At 30.4% G+C, this 9,907-nt stretch overlaps 1 long non-coding RNA gene across 1 annotated transcript; it reads right to left on the minus strand.

Annotated features, from left to right (window-relative positions):
* Window positions 1-6,728: 6,728 nt before the first annotated feature.
* On the minus strand, window positions 6,729-9,656 carry LOC108475964 (uncharacterized). The gene is made up of 2 exons (XR_001870056.2): window positions 8,558-9,656; window positions 6,729-7,245 (listed from the first exon to the last, which is right to left on the minus strand). It is a non-coding gene; the product is annotated as an uncharacterized LOC108475964 (long non-coding RNA).
* Between the last annotated feature and the right edge of the window lie 251 nt (window positions 9,657-9,907).

Raw genomic sequence — 9,907 nt, forward strand, 5'->3', positions numbered from 1 at the left:
ACAGCTCTAATCCAAGGCCTCTATTTATAGTGTACCAACAGATTCCTAAGTGCCTCTCCAAGAAGTAAAAACTGTGTTTGGAAATTATCCGAGTTGACTCATTTATTTGGATTTTTTTATTACCAAATCAACATATTTATTCATCTTAAAAGGAAATGTTTAATAAATAATTTAAAAAATTAAATTGTTAGTAACAACGATCATATCTTCTTTTCTTATATTATTGTACATGTATATATTTTATATAAATACGACTATTTTGATAAATATATAAATGAAAATTATTTGATACACTGTTTGTGAAATTTTTAGATTTCACAAACAGATTGAGGGTTTAAGAAGTTTATTATAAGGTGTAGTAAAAAAATTTAAAATATTTAAATATATATGACATTTGTCACACCCTCAATCCGTCTGTGAAGTCAAAAGAACTTCACAGAAGGTATATCAAATGATTACTTATCTTTTAAATATGTTCGTATATATAAACACAATTTTATTCTGAAGACATACTATATATATATACTATATATTATATACAACAATGTGATCCTTGGGGTATTTTCTAGAACCTCATTCCTTGCATTCTTATGATACTGCTCTTTTTTTGTAATTTTGTGATGTTGAATTTATTGATTTTTCTTGAAACATTTGATAGTTTGGCCTTCTTATTTTTATATGACTATTTAGTGGTTTTAAAAGCTAATATTGTCATTCATATGCGTTATTATGTTTTAGCTTTTTAATCGTATTCATTTTTTTTAAAATCCAACTCTACCTTTTTCATGAATTTGTAAGTGTTCGTACTTCTTAGCATGGAATATGTAGAAACGATTAAAAAGGTACTTGTTTTGCAAACAAAAATTATGATTAAAATAATACTTGGAAGTTTCAACAACGAAATCAAAGATGCGAAAAACGAAAAGCTGAACACCAAGATTTTCTTACGTAGTTTGGCCTCAGTCTATGTCTATAGAGCCTTGCTTAAAGCAATGATCCACTATCTTTCTCACAGTACAATAAATGATTTAAGTCTTAACACTGGTTTAATACTTACCAATTTAGCGACCTCATTGTTGTACAAAGACTAAATCACTCTTCCTTTAAGCTTCCCCCTCGAAAGTTTAGTTTTGCAACTCAAGAGATTCTCTTGGTTGCTTACAGAAACAATGCACACATAAAACTTTCTTCACTTGAACAAATTTGTACTCTCTTAATCTCCCAATCTCTCTCGGTTACTCTCAATGAATATATTCTAACTTAGATAAAACTTCCATAAGAGTTTTGATGTATCAAACTCTAGAATTTGAGTCCATCTCCAACCAAAGTTTCTTTGATTCTAAGATTAAATTATCATTTTGAGTCTTCATCTTAAAAAACATGTTTGTTTCATCTGTTTGAGTAATAAATATAATTAGATATATTAGGACTAGAGTAAAATATACTAAAAATTATGATATAACATTCTTAACTTTCGTTTTCTAAACATGCGCGTCTTCTATATAAATAGAATCATGTTTTTAAAAACTAGAACAACAAACCATGGTAGCAACCAACATATGTTGTATGTAATTTTGTCGGGGTCAGAAAATTAAAATAATAAGGGAAGGTACTTTCAAGAAATTATCTTAAGAATAATGATTTTTCCTATGTTGCAAATTGAAAATTTTCAAGAAAGTATTCAATAAAACCGTTCTTCTTTTATTAAGTAATGAATTGAATTTAAATAGAAAAAAGACTTACAACATATCTTGGGAAATAATTCCCTTATTCTAGTCAACTACTTGTTACAAATTCCTTGCATAATTATTTTAAACCACGTTATTTCACAAATTGCTTGAGCCATTGATCTAAATTCAACCTTTGCACTACTTGCTACAACACTTTGTTTTTTGCTTCGCCTAGTCACAAAGTTTCCCCAAACAAATGTACAGTACTTTGATGCAGATTTTCAATCTGTTATTGAGCCTGCTCAGTCTGCATCTGTATAAACTTTAATTCCTCTTTGTTCGGATTTCTTGAAGAATAAGCCATTGTCAAGTAAAATCTTTAAGTATCTTAGAATCTAAAACATTGCTTCTTCATGTTCCTCCATTGGGGAGTGCATAAATTGACTCACTAAGCTTTTTGCAAAAGCTATGTTTGGCCTTATATGTAATAAGTAGATTAACTTACCAACTAATCTCTGGTATTGCCCTTTATCAACTAATCTTCTTTCTTTATTCCAAAATTTTACATTTGGATCAATTGGTGTGTGTCAGTTAGGCGACAACCACTCACCCCAGTCTCCTTTAAAAGATCAATCACATATTTTTTTTTGAGAAACCATAAAACCCTTCTTTGATCGAGCAACTTCCATTCCAAGGAAGTAATTTAAAGTACCCAAGTCATTGATCTCAAACTCCAATGCTAGATGCTATTTGTTTGAATCATCCTCATCAATGGATTATCTAATCATAACATTTGTAACATTTTTATTAGAAGCATACCCAACAAAGACATTTTTTTGCTCCAGAATCTAATTTTCATTGGTTGTAAAGATGAATAAAAACACTACATCAAAAAACTCGGAGGGGTAAATCTATGATCAACTTAGAGTTAAGAAAGTTATCTTTAAAAAGACTGAAAAGAGTTCTAAAGTTTAGAGTTTTACTAACATTCTATTAATAAAATATGTAGTCGTTAACAATGTCTCTCCCCAAAGATAACGTGGTACCTGACTAGTGAACATCAATGCTTTATTTACTTCCAAAAGATGATGATTTTTTCTTTTTGCAATCTTATTTCGTTGTGGTGTATTTGTACAAGAGCTTTGGTGGATTATTCTATGTTTGGTTAAGAAAACGTTTAATTGGTCACTAAAAAATTCCCCACCATTGTCACTTCAAAATATTTTTATTTTTACACCAAAATGTGTTTTCACCATAGCATAAAAAGATTGAAACACATTTTTAACTTCAAACTTATTTTTTAATAAAAACACCCAATAAATGAGAGTATGATCATCAATAAATTTGACAAATCAACATTTTATTGAAAAAGTTGAGACTCTTGAAGGTCCCCAAACATCACTATGAATTAATGAAAAAATTTTGGAAGCTTTTTTTTTTTTAGGTGAAAAAAATGACCGATAAAATTTAGCCAATTCACAAAATTCACGGTGATATGAATAAGGACTTTTATTCTTAAACAGATCAAGTAACAAATGTCCTGAATAGTAAAAATTAGAGTGTTCAAGCCTATTGACAAATTAGAACCTTTTCAAATCTAGAAACAGAGTTCAAACATAGAGTAGTTGTCGACTGACTAAGATGGTCGTCATAAAAAAAAACAAGTAAATATCACCAGATTCTTTAGCACTGTCAATCATTCTTCTCAAGACCATGTCCTGAATTTTACACATAGATGAGTCAAATATAATACAACAATTCTACGATTGGAATAGTTTGCTAATAGGTATGAGATTACAAGCTAGATTTGGCACATGTAAAGTATCATATAAAACCAGAGAAGGTGAAATGTTAATAGTGCCTTTCTTGGCTATTTTCGAAAACGACCCATCTGCTGTTTTGATCTTTTTATTGTGAATTGAAAAATGGAAATGACTACGAGTCATGCGATCACTAACTCCAGAATCAACAATTCACGTGTTTGTTTTACAAGGCTTGATACTGAAAAAAATAGAAAAATTAGTACCTAATTTGGAAAAGGAGCAAGGACTATTGGATGGGCTAGAAATAGAAAAAATTTATTCGAAACTATGGTGATTGAAAAAGCTTGTATAGATGTTCTGGTTGTTCCTTAGTGAATGGAGACGCTTTTAGGGAACTTTGTTGCTCATGATTTTCATTAGTAGTTTGGAAAGCTCTGCTATCCCCAGATTGTGAACCACAACCTTTGCTACTCTTCTTTCTCCCATTCGTCAGTTTCCCATGGAGCTTTCAACTCATTTTTCGAGTGTGCCAATATTTTTTTACAGTGGTCGCACTAAGGTTTCTTCCTTTTTTTACTGTCATCATCATTTTTAACAGTCACAAGAGTAGAATATCATCGTTAACTTCAAATCTTGGCCATAACATTACTTTTCTCATAGTCTCCTCCCTTATAACCTTAGAAAAAATCTTATGGATTGTTGGAAGCAATTTTTTCCCTAGGATTTGAGATATCATTTCATCAAATTCTCTATTTAAACTAGTCAGAAATAAATAAGCTCGCTCACTCTCTTCTTTTTTTTATAGCTTTTACACTATCTCTAGGACACTCATATTCATCATTATAACATTGATCTAGTTCTTTCCAAATAGACATCATCTCGTTATAATAAAAACTAATCTCCTTTCCCCTTTGCCTGACCTTCCAAAGTTTTATTTTTAACTTAAAGATCTGTGAAGCGTTTTCTAAATCTAAATAGATGTCTTTCACAACGTCCCAAATATCTTTAATAGTCGGGAGAAAAAGAAAACGTTTACCAATGAACACTTCTATGAAATTAATAAGCCACACAATTATCATAGAATTTTTTGACCTCCACGTGCTCACTGCTCATCCCTTGATCACCTACTTGTGGTTGCTCGAATTCTCCAGTTAAATGACTTAGCTTGCCACACCCATCAATTGCTAACTTCGCGGACTGCGACCATTCAAGGTAATTCTTGCCATTCAGCTTGTGAGATGCCAGCTGAAAAGAGAGGTGAGATGCCTCTGCCCCTGGAGTCATTGCACTCTCGGTAGTTGATTCAACAACAAAACTTTCTATCTCTATTTGGTTGTTGGATCTCTTATCTCCATTGAATGATGTTTTAACCATGGTGTTACTGGAAATTTAACCTAGTTCAAATGCCATGAAAGTTTTCAAGAGAATATATTATAAAATTATTATTTTTTTGTTAACTAAAGAACTGAATTTAAATAGAAAAAAACTTAAACATAACTAGGAAAATAATTCTCTTATTCTAGTAAACTACTAAAAGAAAAAAAAATATTTTAAAAATCTCAATTGAGATTTATCTACCTAAATAACTTAAAATATATCTCAAAATATATGGGGCTTCAACACGTATTTCAACATAAATTGACTATATTCTTAAGATACAATGTATTTATCTCGAGCAGAACAATTTATACTGCAACAGTGAATTCTTTAAATTAGAATGAATTCAAAGAAACTTAAGAGAATGAAACAATCTTCTGTAGTAATATTTTTTATTCAAAAATTTATTCTTCAACTCTAATCTATGGCCTCTATTTATAATACACTATAGATGTCTAAGTGCCTTCTCCAAAAAGTTATAACTTTTACCGTATGTTTGGTTCACTATAATGGAATAGGGTTGTAATTGAATAGAGCTGTAATGGAATAGATCTGTAATTAGTAATTCAATTGTTTGGTTGAATGGAATGGAATAGAGTTGTAATAGCATTCTTTTGTTTGGTTGAATGGAATAGATGTTGTAATAGTATAAGGAAAAAGACTTAAATGACCAAGGTACCCTTAATGAATTTGTTTAGGTAGATGATTATTGTTATTGTTATTAAATTTTAACAAATTTATTGTTAAATATATTTTAATAAAATAAAATAAATAATTTAATCATATTTTAATATAATTATTATTAAACACAATTTTATAAAATAATATATAATTTAATAATATTCTTAATATAATTATTATTATATGAATTAAAAATCATAACATATAATATTATAAAAATAATATATAATCTATTTTATTATTTTTAAACGCAATACATATTTAATGTCCTAAAATATCATTAATGAAACAAATAATTTAATTATTCTATAATTAAAAAACAAAGTATTAGAAGTATAAATAGCTTGTGATTAAAAAATCTTGACACTAAAATAGAAATAATAATTAAATGTTAATTTATGAGTTAAAGTAATAATTTTAATCGATACTTTGTTACCTATAATAAACATTATAGTGTTACATTTCACATTTTCATTTCATTTAATTGTGACAGAAAAAATGTTAAACACCACATACATATAAACTATTTTTGAAAGCTAGATAAGCTTTTCGTAGCTAATCTATTAAGCAATTAACTTTTCACCAACATAACTAAGTTCGTTAGAGCTAGAAAAAAAAACATGGAAGCTAGACTGTTAGAATACTAGCTTTTCACACACAGCAAAGACGCCACAATAACATTAGCATTTTTGCTTTCATTGACCATACCATACCATATATAAGATGGTTCAGAAATTGATCCACCTTACATATTCGAACTTGTGGCATTAATTAGATGATGAAACATGATTGTTCTATATAGCACCACATGAAGTATGAAGTAGTGGAAAATAATGAACACATTCTCCTTGAAGATCATCCATTGAGATCTCAAACACACAATGCGTGTGAATCCTTCTAAAGCAATCTTGGTACCTTTAAGTAACAAAAAGCTCCAAAAAAACAAACTATCGAGCAGATAAAGAGCAATAGAAAATAATTCAAGAGCTACTCTGATCCAAGACAATATATTCCACAACAGATCGAATCCATTTACCAAACTGAATTTACTCAAGAGCATCAATAATTAACATATGAAACTATTTTACTAATTCACGAGCAGCAAAGAAATAACTAACCACATTCACATCACCTCAAATTTCGATTAACAGATTTAATGTATTGACACTAGAAGTAGCAAAAATGAACAGATTGAAACTCATTCATCAGACTAGATCATCAAGTAGCTGGCAGCAGATATCTAAGTAATTCTTGAGTTGCACTTAACAAAGACATAAAACATTAAGGTTCTTTTACATTTCTCCAAGCTCAAGCACGTTGAATATTAAACTACAACAAAAATGAATAAACATCAAATGACAAGAAGGAAATAGCATCACCATTGTCAATGGAGATTCCCATTATATTTTTAGTTTTTAAAGGTCACTTTCTCAATATAGGAAAATTCTCAGGACATGTATCATTCTTGTGATTTCATGCCAACCTAGCTTCACCAAATCTCTAAACTTGTATCTACAATAGGTATGCTGGAGAAGTACTCACATGCATCTCCGATTATGCACTTATTAGCCATCAAGTTGAATTTTTATCAGTATTGCCTTCTTGATGTGCTTTAGAAGAATATTCTTTTTTATCCATAATCTGCTGGATACCTTCTTGATGTCCTTCTATGAAACTCTTAAGAGCATCTCAATATGCAGAAGCCTTTGTCATGTATAACTTCTGTAAAGCAGGCCTCAAAGTCTCCATCCCTCCTTTTGCAGAATCGTTATTAAATCATTTCCATAGACAACATCACAACAATGTAAAATTTAAGAAAATAAACTATAATACCAGGAAAATAAGAGAGAGAAAAGGGTGAGAGGAGAGAAATTTGGCCAAAAAAATTTTAGTTGAAAATTTAATATCTTCCTTAACAACTGAACCTTAGCCTGGTGAAGAAGGGATTCACCAAAAATATGCTAATGGAAGTGTAAAATATAAGACTCGAACACAGGTGCCAACAACAAAATAAAACAAAATGTAGTCACAGATGACTCTGAGCAGCAAGGGGAAAAAGAAATCAAAAAATAAATTCCATGCTACCTCCAGACAAGTTCTATAAAAAAGGAAATTGAAATGAAAACCTAACTGAACTCAAACATTACGGGACTTTGATCCTTGACCTCCATAAGATGTCTCAAGCATGAATCTAATGTAAACCATCAAAAAATACAGTTCTACAATCCAGTTCTAATATAGCTTCTTCATCACATAAACCATCCAAAAATACAATACTACTTAATCAAAATGCAATACTACTTAATCGATACTACTTCAAAAGGCTTGCCTAATGGTTTGACCAAAATGCAATACTACTTAATCAATGTAGACTTAGATTTAATAGTTGAAATAGTAAATACTTCTAAGTTGTTCTCTGGCTTATTCTATAAATTATTTTTCTCTATTATTCTTTTTCTTTGTTTTCCTTCTTTCACTCACCTTTCTTCTCCCTTTTCACTCTAAGGTGGTTCCATCTATCTTTCTTCCTTTGTTTCTCACCATTAACAGTTTGCTTCCTTTTATAAGTTACAATGATTAAGCTCATATCTAGAAGAGATGATTATCATCCAAATTCAACCATGATAAACTAATAATAAGCAATGGAGTTCATATAGAATGTTCACATGGCAAACCAAAATTTAATCTTATATTAACTTAAGCCAGATATCTCAAATCAACAAGGAATCTGCATAGCAGTCACAAAAATGAAAATCAAAAGACAAAATCTATAATACTAAGATAAGTGAGCATTGGATATGAGTACGTGTCTTACATAGGTATACTCATTTTTTTCTAAGTTTTTCCATATATTTGAACAATGATACTACATATTTGTGTCCATATATGTGTCAAACACAGGCATAAAGAGTTGGTAACATAAGATGGTATTTATAAACTGACTAAAGCATCTACATTCTTTTCAACTTGCAACAATCCATATCCTATTCATGTTAATTTCCATAACAACAAATATGCATTTATAAGTATAAAAGCTATCAAACCTAGGGTCAAAGAAATCATTACCTTCCAAGGCCATAATGTAGTTATAGCAGTCTCTGCCATCGAGAAGAAAGCTGAAAGACCCAAAAAAGTTGTCAAAACCAGATCTTGTTCCTTAAACACTTTAAGAATCATAGATGCCTTAGGCCAAGCATTCCTCAACAACAATATGCACTGCCCAATAACTCCATAACCAGCATTAGCCACTCCGTCTACAGGAAAAACTCTTTTGCATCCAAACACCAATACATCACAAACCATTGCCACCAAAATACCCCTTTTCACCAAAACCATTTTTTATCATTCCCCACACCTTTATTTTCTTCCTTCAACAATCCCACGTGACCAAAACCACCATTTTTAGGGAATCCAAAAGCTTTGAAAGCTTGGGGGTTTGAACAGGTGGATATAACAGGAGCTGGGTAGTGATTGGTTTTGGGTAAAAACTTTGATTGGTTCTTCAAATTTCGATTAAAAAACATGAAAGATGAGGAATTTGTTGAATAAATAAAAATAGGTCGACTGAAAATTGAGGATTCAAGTGCCATTTTTATCAATAAGAATAAATCAATAATTAAAAAAAAGAAGAAGATCGAAACTTGTTTAAGCAAAAAAGAAGAAGAAGGGATTTTCAGGTTTCAAAGGAAGAGTCGTTTGGTGAAGGAATGATTCTAGTTAGCTGCAAGTGGGATGGCAATATACTGAAGAGAGAAAGAGTTGAATAAGAAGAGAAAATGCAGACTGGGTTCGGAGGAAATGGGATAAAAAAAAGGTTTAAATTGATAAATTGGGAATTTGTTGATATTACAGTGGAAGGAAGAAGCATGAAAAAGAAAGGAAAATATTTCAGACGCGGGAAAGAAAGGATAATGGTGAGGGTAAAATTGAAAGCTTTAACTAATTTCTTACCCACCCATTTCCTGAATCGTCATTTTGTGGGGAGATCACCGAATGCTAAACAGCATTTTTGCCCTGAATAAGCCTGTATGGAATAGAGCTGTAAAAGCTTATTACACCCAACCAAGCAATAGTTTAATAATAGGTCCACTGAATTGAGCTGTAATGCATAGATAATACAGCCAACCAAACATGTTGTTAATGTTTAGAAGTTTATGAAGTAGATATGGTTATTCAAATTTGTTATCACCAAACCCTTATATGTATTTGGCTAAAAAGGAAATGTCTAATAAATAATTTAAAAAATTAATGTCATTTGAAATAATGGTATAATCTCTCTTCCCTTTCACATATGAATAATATATTTTATTGTATATGCTATATATTTTGTTAAAAAAATGAATATTTTTATTCTTATTGAAAGTCGAACTCAAGGCTTCCTGCTTATCACATGAGTGCTCTAAACAACTGAACAAT

The sequence above is a fragment of the Gossypium arboreum genome, chromosome 3, assembly GCF_025698485.1.
Source record: "Gossypium arboreum isolate Shixiya-1 chromosome 3, ASM2569848v2, whole genome shotgun sequence".
Taxonomy (NCBI): Eukaryota; Viridiplantae; Streptophyta; class Magnoliopsida; order Malvales; family Malvaceae; genus Gossypium; species Gossypium arboreum.